Genomic DNA, 12,572 nt, shown 5'->3' with positions numbered 1-12,572 from the left:
AAGTGTTCTGATCTCTCCCTACGTTGCTGGACACTGCTTGCTGTGCCCATGTGCATGTTATAGTCTTCTGTACTACTGCCTTTTTTCCTTGCCTCTGCTTGCAGTCAGTGCTGCAGCTAGTCAGTCCATGCTCTTCTTGTCAAAGTGGACAAGATAGTAGCAGCTGCTTGATCCCATTTCCATTTGTCACCCCTTCCAGTGCTGGATGACTAATCAGTCTCTGTTTTTCTTTGCAGTAGTCAGGACTGTATCCCTCTCGATCATGATGCAAGCCTACTGACACTGTATTTAAGTATAATCATTAGAAGGCAAATATTACAGTGTCACCATGATTTTGTTGCTGAAAAGAAATTATGTGGTGTTTCTGACCACTATCTACTTATAACACACTGTGGGTCCTTTAACAGTATTTGTTTTAAATGGTATTTAGAGTCTGTTTGTAGGATTATTCTGGCCAAAGGTGAAGAGATTTAGTTTTATTAAATGAACTATTTCAATTTGGAAACTAATGGCAGGAGAAGCTCCTAAGTTTGGCCATGTCTCTGAAAATCATTTACATTTTAATCACATCAGTAAGTTGTAGATGGCTTACCTGTCTCATTTGCAATTTCACCCCGAATACAAGCAATGCACTGAAAACAACAGGATGGCACTCCTTCTTTAGCTGTTTTCCTGTAGCCTAGGCCACATTCTTCATTACAGGTAGATCTTGGCACCTGTAAAAAACAATCAGAGATTAGAAGATGAACTAGTGCTACAGTTTTCACTATCACAGGGGAAGGAGAGAACTACAAATTCAGATTAGTGCACTCGTCTTATGAAAAATGTTTTCCTACAGAAACTAATTTTCACGTTAATCCTGGACCTCTCAGTTCAGCTTTGTGGGCGCCAACTGTGTGATACACCAAAATGTATTTATTTATGTAGTTATAGCCATGTTGATTACTTTCAACAATTGCTTGGGACATGCAAAGCCAAATGAGATTTGAAATTAGTACAGAATAAGGTATAGTAGCTTGTATTTATTTCCTAACCAGACCAATGATACACATTTATAAAAAAGGGATATTAATAATGAAAGAAATATCTTAGGAAGACAGGATAAATACATATAAATTATGTGGATTCCCTTCAGAGCTTGAAATTTCAAAACTTCGAACTTCAAATGGCCAAGACTAGAAGGTCGAAGTTTTGCAACTTCGAACATTTTGAATGGAGATCGCTGTATAGCATGGAATAAGATATTTACCATTTTTCTCACTGTGGTGGTGCTGCGGTAGCATTGTCGCCTCACAGTAAGACGTTGTCCTGTTCGATTCTCAGCTAGAGCGTCTTCTGTGTGGAGACATGCGTGAATGGGTGTACCTTCATTGAAGGTTGTGCGTCAGAGCTGGCAACTCGGCACGTAAAAATCTACTGCCAATCATTAGCGGACCGGAGTTCTGCTGTGGCGACCCCTAACCAGGAAAAGCTGAAAGACACAACAACAACAACAACAATTTTCCTCACTGTACTGTGATCTCGGAGTTGGTTTATTTATTTTGCAGGGGGTGTGGGGGGTGGAGGGGGTCTTGCTCCCCTACAAAAATGTAAAAAAAAAATTGTTTTTATTTTTTTTTATTTAGTTTTTGAAGTTTCAAAACTTCGATCTTCTGGTCTTGACCTTTTGAAGTTTGAAGTTTTGAAACTTTGAGCTTTAGAAGTAGACCCCATTATGAATGTTTTTAAAAAGATTATTGTAAACCATAGTTCAGTTCTGTAAGTAAGTAAATAAGAAATTCTGTTATTCAAGTAAAATGCAGCATAAGTATGATAGACTAAATTTTAGCTGATTTTTGATTCCTTTTTCACCAAGCTTACTGATGAAATTATAAGATAAATGCAGCAGTTTATTTACTTCTCCTGAATAAAAATATAAGGATGATATGATAGTGAGCTCAAGCCTTTTCACAATCAAATACAAGTGTAGTATGCTATCAATCGTCTACTGTAAAACTGGTAAATAGTTTTATAGGCTTCTGTCACAACACATCTATGCTTATAAAGAAAATGCATATCTGAATAAATGATTTCCTTTGGTTATTTAAGGTATTATTTTTGTTTCTGTACTTAACTGACCTCCAGCTATATAGGTTCATAGGTTCATAGGCTGGTACTAGGCTATTGGCCCTAGAGCCTATACAAGCCTAGCCATAACAATTCCCTGGCTATTTCTTCCCACACTATTTACTTCCCTGGACCCCTGTCTAGCAGGGTGACTGATGTGATCCTCGGGGTGAATTTCCTTTCTCCCATCCAATTGTCAAGATTCCTTATGAAGAGGGCCAAAGAGGCGCTCTGCTTGACATGTATGGGCAGTCTATTCCAGAGTTTGGGGAGTCTCATTTGCTGCTTGATAAACATGATTCTTACTAGACTATTGATGCAATCCCTCTTATATAACCTTACAATTCCCAGACCTAAAGAAATAGCATTGTTTTCCATAAAGCATACCGTAACAATTCAAATAACTTTCAAACCCTTTCTCTGCATAACTTGCCATGGCAGCTGGTGCTTTTAAAACAAGTGTGGGGGGTGCTGCAGGAAGCAGTTGAATGAAAGGGGTTAATTGGAAAGGATGGGGCTATGCAACAGTTGGGTAAACATTGACTGTGATTACCATTTTATGTAAATAAAATGCACTATTGCAAATGGTAAACAGTTTACCAGCAATGGCATTCCTCTTTAAAAATTTATGCCAGACCTTGTTTGAGAGAAAGTTAATTTCAGACTGTTTATTTATTGATTGATTGATTGATTGATTGATTGAATTTGTTAAGCAGGGAAGAACACTGATCATTTCTGACCAATTTCAGTCTCATCCTGATGACATTAATATGGCCACTCATACAGAGTACATAAAGTAACAAAAATATAAAGTGACAGTGAATAAAATGCTAAGAGTATGTGATGCAAAGAATGCATATGTACATGCACCAGTAAACTGACAGGATAAAATTACAGTGTTATCAATGTATATGTAAGCACAGAGCTTGCTTTACATTGGAGGATAGAGCAAGACACACACACACACACACACACACACACACACACACTCACACACACACACACACACACACACACACACACACACACACACACACACACACACATATATATATATATGCATTACTCTAGCTCCAACACCCTAGCCCAAAGGTTCCTAGAATTTATAAACTCAAATGCTATGGAACAACTTGTTACCACTCCCACAAGAGGGGAAAACATACTGGACCTGATCATCACCAACATGGGGACTCTATGCTCCAGACCAGAAGTGTATCCTTCACTGGTAAGATCAGACCATAAACTATTCTCACTGGATATTCACATCCCGACCCCACCCCCTGCCCAGAAAACCACAGTGAAAAACTTCTCTAAAGCAAATTTCACACTCCTCAAAACCGAGGTGGAATCCTTCAAAGCCCCTGGGCCTGTGGAAAATATGGCCCAGACCACAGAATCCTTTATAAACGCATTCTATGAACACCTTCAGGAATGCATGGATCATGCAATCCCAAATAAAACCAAGACCCAATCCTCCAAAGGCAGACATCCTGTCTGGTGGACCCCTGCCATAAACAAACTATACAATAGAAGGAGGAAGCTACTACATGATAGAGCAAAATCCCAAAAAGGGAAGGCATCTCTGATCAGTATTAGCAAAAAACTACGGGCACTCATAAAATCGTCTAAGGCCAGCTTCGAGAAAAAAATTGCACAGGACACTAAAGATAATCACAAGGCTTTCTTTAGTTATGTTAGGAACCTGGGTGGGAATTCCCAGATATGCTCAGAATTAGTCCAAAATGACAAAAATACACCGAACCCACAGACATTGCCAACATCCTAGCTGACAGGTTCAGCGCAAACTTCTCCCCCACTCCCCACCAAAAGGGCAAATATCTATCCCAGCAGAGTGCTGCCCCCCTGACATCTCAGATGCTCAGGTAAGAGCAGCCCTCTCCAAAGCAAAAAACACAGCATCAATGGGACCAGACGGTGTCCCGGGCTGCATCCTACATGAACTCCAAGAAGAGCTAAACCCAAACATAAAACTACTGTTCAAGCTCAGCCTTACTACAGGATATGTACCCAAAGAGTGGCGTACAGCAACAGTGGTCCCTCTCCACAAAGGTGGTGCCTCAACGGATTCTGGAAACTATCGCCCCATAAGCCTGACTAGCTTGGTCTGCAAAGCTATGGAAAGGATCATCATGGCCCTCATAAATAAAGATATTGGGGACCTACAGACACTGGATCCTACCCAGTTCGGCTTTGTTAAGGGCAGATCCTGCCTCTTAAACCTGGTCGATTTCTTTGAAACAGTCACCAAGGCCATTGACGAGGGGAAGGTGGTCCACACAGCCTACCTGGACCTCGCAAAAGTCTTCGATACAATACCCCACTCGGGCATTATAGATAAGCTCACCAGCTTAAATATAAACCCCTATGTCACTAGATGGGTTGCAAACTGGCTCAAGGACAGAACCCACATGGTTAGAATTGCTGGAGCCATGTCAGACTCCAAACCAGTTACAAGTGGCATCCCACAAGGCTCAGTCCTGGGCCCTCTCTTGTTCGGTATATATTTCTCGGAGGTACAGGCCAACATGGAAGGACTGTGGCTGTCCAAGTTCGCAGATGACTGCAAACTGGGTTCCATAATCGACTCTCCAGCTGACACAAGCATCCTACAAAAGGGCCTCATAGAAACAGACAACTGGTGCCAGAGCCATGGCCTCAAGCTAAATGCCAAAAAGTGTATAGTCATCCCCTTTGGCAAAAACAAAGTGCCCACAAATTACCACATAGGTGGTAATCCATTAAGTACAGAAGAAGTAATTAGGGACCTGGGGACCCAAGTTGATAGCAATCTCTCATTTGACAACCATGTGGCCAAAGTGGTTAGAAGAACATTTTATTTAGCCCAGCTAATCATGAAGGGATTCTCATCTAGATCAGAGGAGGTCATCGTGCCTCTTTACTCATCCCTCATCAGGCCCATAATTGAGTACAATGCCCCTTTTGGGATGTACCTTACCAGACACCTGCAGCAACTGGAAAGACCCCAAAAGTACCTCACCAAGAGGATCAAAGGGCTCAAACAGATGCCATATGCTGCCTGGTTAAAGAAACTCCAGCTCTACTCAGTGGCATACTGGCTGCTCAGAGGCGATCTGTGCCTGACGTATAAAGCCATGTCCAACCCGGAATTAATGGACATGCTGCACCTCCGAAAATCCAAATCCCATCGAGCTACGCACTTGAGAGACTTGAACCTCAGCACTGAAATAAATAGGACATGCTGGAGGGACAGGTTCATAACCCAGAGGCTCCCTTCACTCTGGAATAAAATCCCAGTCCAGGTTAGGCAGAGTCCCTCATTGACTCTCTTCAAGAGGAATCTTGATGAGTGGATGGGAGATCATATTTTACCCCGGGTATCACTTCTGTGTCACTGTTAGACAGAGGCACAGTATACTAACCTCGAAAAAGGGCATAGCAAAATTAATTTAAAATGGGTGGCAAAAGCCAAACACACTCTGGCTAGGCTTATAAATGCCCTAGGGCAGATAGCCTAGTATGAACCTATGAACCTATGAACCTATGTCTATATATATATATATATATATATATATATATATATATATATATATATATATAGATAGATAGATATGTATAGGTCCACTATGTAATTTCAAAAAGTTAAAATCTTGAATATCTGAATCCTGACATTCAGATGTTCAAGATTTTGAAATCGCAAAATGAAAAAAAAAAAAAAACAAACAAAAAAAAAAACAAAAAGCCCCCTGCACCCCCTGTTACTTAAATATACCAACTCTGAGATTGCACTACAGTGAAGAGAACAGTAAAGTTACCGTTCCACACTGTTGGGTGATCTCAATTGTTTAACTTTGAGATTTCAAAATTTTGAACATCCAGACGTTAGGATTCTGGTGTTTTTGATTTTGAGTTTTCGGAATTAAGAAGTGGACCATAAATATATATGTCCACTATGTCATTTTGAAAAGTCAAAATCTCGAACATCAGAATCCCAATGTCTGGATGTTCGAGATTTTGAAATCTCAAAATGCAAGAAAAAAAACAAAACAAAAACTAAAACAAAAAAGTTAGACATCACGTTGCTGCAGGGGGCAAGCCCCCCTGCACTCCCCCAAGTGGGGGGCTGTGACACCCCCTGCTACTTAAATATACCAACTCTGAGATTGCACTACAGTGAAGAGAACAGTAAAGATACTGTTCCGCACTGTTGGGTAATCACAGTTGTTTAACTTCGAGATTTCAAAATGTATTCAAAATAAATTTACGATGAACTGAGGTACGTATAGGCCCATCATTTAATCCAGTCAGATATACATCAAGAAAAAAAATTCTTTACCAAATTGTAACTCATAAACAATTTTGTGTATATCATTAACAAAATCATGGACCTTATCAATACCATTCTCACATACAAATATCAAATTATTAATATAACTGTAATACAAAAAATGTTCTTGAACCAATTTATGTTTATAGATATAATCCATTTCAAATTTTGCCATGAAGAGATTGGTATACATGGGGGCAAAAGGTGCTGCACCCTGTAGCTGATGGTAGATAACATTATTAAAACTAAAAAAAAAATATTTAATAAACAACATTGTACTAATTCTATGACATAATGTGAAACTGGACTATCTTTTAAGAAATAATGAAGGGCTGCTATCCCATCTCTATGTCTGATGTTGAAAGAATACTCTTCTATATAGTATATACTGTCTTTTTAAACTGTTGCTAGCATGATTATTAGCTTGAATAAAACACTGCAAAAATAGTATGAAATATAAAGGGTTAATCTAGAATAATATAAATGCTAAAAAATAGAAAGTAGTATATGTGCTGGCAAGCATATAATAGCTTAAATAGATTTTTGTACATCAAAGTAACTTCAAGCAAGATAGTACTGGAACACTAAGTTTCAGATAATGCAAGACGGAATTTTCTGGACCAAAGAATCAAGGTCAAATCATAAATTAGAAGAAGAAAGAAAAACTGTTATACAAAGAAAGAACTGTTTTACATCAGACTCTGGAAAAATACCAGATCTTCTGGTATAAATGTAGCTATGCTTAAACAGACTTTGGGAATTTGCTATAGAGAGCTGACAGCATATGTGTTGCGTGTTTGTAGAACCAAAAGTCAAATGTAACAGAAATGTCGTACTACCTAAAGCAGTTTTGCCTCCGTGTATTTATTGTACTTAGTACAATCCAGTATTTAAAAGTAGCTGTTCATACTAAGAGTTAATATACTGTGGTGTGCTTGCATGCAAATGTAAATAACAAGAAGGAACCAACAGGAAGGCAGTACAGAATTCTTCAATGGCGAGCCACAGTTGATGGACCGCATGGTTTCTCCTTGTGACAACTACAGCTACATTTTCATTTTATTTAGTTAGTACGTCCAGTTCCAGTGCAAATGTTTGCCTCCTTCTTATGCACAGTATCCAGTAGCAGAACAGTGACTCTGCAAGTTCCACAGGTCCTGTACATTTGCACAGCTGAGTCTGCCAGCGGTGTTTGGCCACCTTTTGGCAGAATCAACTAGGGACTTTCCACGCTTTCTCGATGGAAGACTGATCACCTTCCATACAGAAACTGGTAATTCTCTTTTTGTTTCTCATTCTACAGCATGGATGTCATAAACAGCAGAACTGTAAAGTGTACCACTACCTTTCAGGTACACAGTAGTAATAGCCCATCACATGTATTGTCAGAATTTAAAAATTGGTATAAACACAACTGTAGCACATGCAGTACCTTATTGGGTAATGTTGATGTCAATGCTTTATGTAAATGCATTATGTTTGACTGGTATCTTAAACAGCAACATCATTTATATGACAGTAAACATTTATGTCCTGTCACCACATGTAAAATATTAATTTCAGAGTTACAATATCAGTCAAGTCAGTTATTTACAAGATCTTCTGTACATCTTGCTAGACAAAAGTGGCATAAAACCACTGCACATTACAAAACAGATAAGAACAGAGACGAAGTTCATGGTGAACTGACAAAAAGATTTAATAAACTTCTAAGACAGTCAGAGTGAGTTCAAAAATTTCAGACAACATATGCAAGCACTTTTTTAAAAGTGCATAAGAGCTTTAAAGTCAGCAAAACAGAAAACTGACAAATATAATCTGGTTAGTGAAGAGTTAAAGAAACAGCAGTTAACTGCACTGATAAGAAATAATTTACAATGTACTATTCTACCTTTAGAAAATGGTTAAGTGTACACAGCACAAACTTTCATTCAGTTAAAGCAAGGCACTTAAATAGTGATTTTAAAACCATTTCAAATAACAAAACAGTTCTAGGGCATAGAAATCAAATGAGAGTAGTTAAACGTAGAAAAGACACGACGTCACAAGACTGACATGCATGCATTCTTTTTTCTCATCTAAAGTGCAGCAAAAAGCAGACCACAGCAAATGTAAATCATGTAAATATATCTGTTTTAAGTATGTGTTAGTTAAGCCAATATCTCTTTTGTTTCTTACAATATTTTGTAATTGTATGATAGCATAAAAACTCCAGCAAAAACAGTCTTCAAAAGCAGTATTATGCATAGTTAGGCAAATTACGAATGTTTATTATAATTCTAAGAGTTTTACAACTGCATTCTAATATCAAGTTGCAAGTATATTAACGAATGACTGAAGGTACGAGTAACTGCTGAAGGAGTTATGGGTTAAGCGTCTGGAATGCGCACAAAAAAGAAAAAAGCTCAAATCTTTCCAGGCTGGAATGGGTAGTTACAAAAAATGTTGCATAAGATAAAATGTTACTGGTACTGAAGTTTATAAGGTCAAGGAAACAAGACTGGTTGTCAGGCCAAATGGCTTTCATTTTTCTAAAACATTATTAAGTATTCACGTACAGCATTAAGTAAAAAGAACAAAAGTCTAATCCTGTTTAGTAATGGTAATAAGATGTCACAATTGTGCATACATGTCATTAATAATATGTTTGCAAGTTAAATTATGCAGGTCCCTTTACAAAAAGTGAGGGTACAAATAACTACCAGTAACAGTAAACGTCTTTTCAAAATTGGTAAAAGCAATTCGTATTACAACTTTGACAGTATAGGCAACAGCAAAAATAAATAAGCAAATGTGTAAGAGCAAAGTGTCACAGTGTACATAACAGCCAAAAGGGCAAGCATACATTCAGTTCTCACAGCATAAAACTAACAATACTGTAATAAAATTATGTATACTACAGGGGAAAGGGCATGCTTTCAATTTTACACTAACTGTGTAATTTTTTCAAGTAATGTAATTAGCAGGCTTCAGTTTAATGCTAGGTTTAAAAATTGGACTGAGTGTACATTACAACCATGTATATACAAATACAAAAACAATCTGTGAAAGCAAGTGTATTCTGTACAGTATATAGTATCTATACACGTGTTTTTTTTTTCAAAAAACAGGACTGCAATGCCTTTGCAATAAAATCCCAAGCATTGTCAATAAATTGCAGTATAAAACATCACTGTATAGAGTCATATTCAGATTCATCCAGTTCTAATAGCAATGGTTGTCATCATTGTGTTGACAATATTAAACTGTGTTAACTTGCTGTATCAAAAGAAAATCTAAAGGTTTTGTTTCCCAATGTGTTTCTAGTTAATAGCAATATAGCTTTACTATAGACAGTTTTGTATTTAAAATAAAACAGAGGGAATGTATACAGTGATAAATATGTTTAAATATGTATAAATTCATGTGCACATCTCTTTGCTAGTTAGATGCATATACACATCTGTTGCTATAATATATGTAGAAATAATATAGTTAGTTAAATACAAGTATTTCTGTTTGGTAGCACACATATATTCTGGTATAGATTGAGACAAGCTGAATGTTCAGTGTCTGGAACATGCTTCAAGGACTATAGATAAAAATGCAGCTGCGAGACACAGCAGCATTCAACACAGACATCTGCATTTCGTTTGCATCATTCTGAACATCAAAACAGAGGGACTTACAATATTTCACAAATAAAACTTAGTAAAAAAATGCTACACAAAATAGAATACAAGACAATTTCAGTTGTAAAAGGCATACAACATGTACGTTTAAAAAAATAACATTTAACACAAATATAACAGCATGGTTAGCTAAACAAGGTCAGGCATACATGAAAGTAGAGAAACAATCAAAGACTGACATAAACATTTCAATAAACAGCTCTATTTCTATTAAATACTGTACATTACCCCCTGAAAATGTAACAGTTCTGACAAGGGAAGACATCATGCAAAAATGTCACAGTGTGTAGACAATAACACAAAAATAAAAATAAACTCAACAGAGGAAAAAAGGGTATGATTTCTACCAATACTCTGTTTATTTGAATGAATACAGTAATACAAGAAAAAGGACCATGGGTTAAAATACTTGATATTCTGGGTAATAAACCAGTACTTCATGCAGATCAAGTGGTAAAAGTACCATCCACTTGTACCATGATAGGACAACAATACCAAAAGACAGTGAGCAGGATTCACGATGGCTTGCATGGAGTCTAAGAGTCGTGTAAGACTCCATGCAGCCATCGCGATCCAGGAACAGCCCGAAATCCCGTGTAAGAGACCAGCTAAAACGTCTCTTACACAGGCAGGGCGTGGATATGCTAATTACCTCACTTGCAGCCGAAAGGCATGCAAATGAGGTAGATTAGCGATCTACGAAGCTGAAACCAGCCCGTGTAAGAGTCGTGTTAGGTGCAGAAATGTACTCAGTTGACAACTGAGTACGTTACTGCAAATAACACAATGGAGCCATGACAGCTCCAAATAAAGTGTGCATATGTAGCAGGCAGCATGCCAATGGCCAAATATGTGGCCACTGGCATGGTAACCCGATGCAAACATGAAAAATATATATTTTTTTCGGCGATCGGCGAGGTTTAAACGCAGCGCAGCCCCGTGCAAACGGGCTGCGCTAAATAAGACATAAAAATAAAGGTTTGAAACCCACAAATGTAGGTTTTATGCAATGCATGGATTTGCAATGCAGGGACTAGCAGATCGAAAACAACATGGCCACCGTTTAGTGGTTGCTAAGAGGGGAAGCTGAGTGTAAGACACGTAACTAAGCATTAGTAGGCAATCCTATGTAAATGAGTGGTAGGATAGTGAATCACACTGTCACATAGCAAATGAGCACATTCCGTGTAGTGTAAGAGTTAGATAAGGGGGAGTAACAGAGTAGGAGATAGGTGACATCACAGGGGGGGAATGTCAGGAAGAAATCAAGCTTATTGGAACAAAGTGGTATGTGAAAGATGTCAATCACACAGCATAGAAAGAGGAGTGTCAACAGATAAGCATGGGAAAGTCAAGAAATGGAAGGTGTACACTGTGGCCAACACCAAAGTTTCTTGCTATGCATGCATGCGTGCGTGTGCACGCTGGGAGGTGCGAGTAAGACAGAGTGCACGCGTGTAAGGCAGAGTAAGCATGTAGGAGCCTGTGTAAAGATATATAAACCTGTTTGCGCTGGTGTGCGCGTGTTTTAACCCGAATAAGCAGATTCTACTCCGTGTAAGCATGTGCGCACGTGGTAGCCACTGTGAAAGTGTTTCCGCTGGTATGCGCTGCTCCCCTGAGGAAACAGAGAGGAAAAAGGAAGCAGAAGAAATAGTAGGAAGCTAGCAGGGAATACTGGTAGAGCTAGCAGGTGAAAACAATTAGAAGCAGGCAATTACACAGGCAGAATACTAGCCCAACCCAGCACTTAAAACACTGCAAACAGCATTGCAGTATGTTTCTCTCAAGAGACACTGCAAGACAGGAGTAAGCTAGTAGAAGTGAAAACTGAAAAGCTGCACTCAGACCAAACATGCTAGGGGCTGCCATAGCTGTTATAAGGAGACATAGGAGACTTGCTGAGGGTGGTGACAATGCAAATGCTACCAGACAACCCACAGTGAGGAGACGGAGAAGAGTGTACAGGCCCAGGGTCACCTACCAGGGGTTACATGAGCTGGAGATAATGGAGCACTATAGAGTGGACAGAGACCTCCTGCAGCAAATTGTTGAGCTGTGCAGGCCACGCCTCACACACAGAACCAACAGAGTGGAACCCATCCCAGTGGAAACCAAGGTATGTGTTGGCCTAAGAATACTAGCAACAGGTACCTTCCAGAGACCAAGTGGTGATATGATGGGGATATCACAGGCATCAGCCTCCAGGGTACTGCACCAGTTCCTGGATGCCATGTCAGCACATGTCGGTGATCATGTATATTTCCCCAATTCCCGTGAGGTATTGGCCAGCAATATGCATCTCTTCCATCAAATAGCGGAATACCCTGAGGTAGTGGGTGCAATAGACTGCATGCACATACGCATCAAAGCACCAGCCGGTGAGCGGGGTAGGGCCTACATTAACCGCAAGGGCTTCCACTCCATCAACTGCCAGGTCATGTGTGATGCCCAGGGCATAATAATGA

At 39.0% G+C, this 12,572-nt stretch overlaps 1 pseudogene; it reads right to left on the bottom strand.

The window, feature by feature from the left end:
* LOC122801296 overlaps positions 1 to 12,572 on the bottom strand; it is a 111,250-nt pseudogene that overhangs the window by 74,640 nt on the left and 24,038 nt on the right.

Source organism: Protopterus annectens, chromosome 4.part1, assembly GCF_019279795.1.
Source record: "Protopterus annectens isolate FY-2018-M chromosome 4.part1, PAN1.0, whole genome shotgun sequence".
NCBI classification, from domain to species: domain Eukaryota; kingdom Metazoa; phylum Chordata; order Ceratodontiformes; family Protopteridae; genus Protopterus; species Protopterus annectens.
Note: the sequence above shows the minus strand (reverse complement) of the source record. Positions and strands in the feature narration are given on the sequence as shown.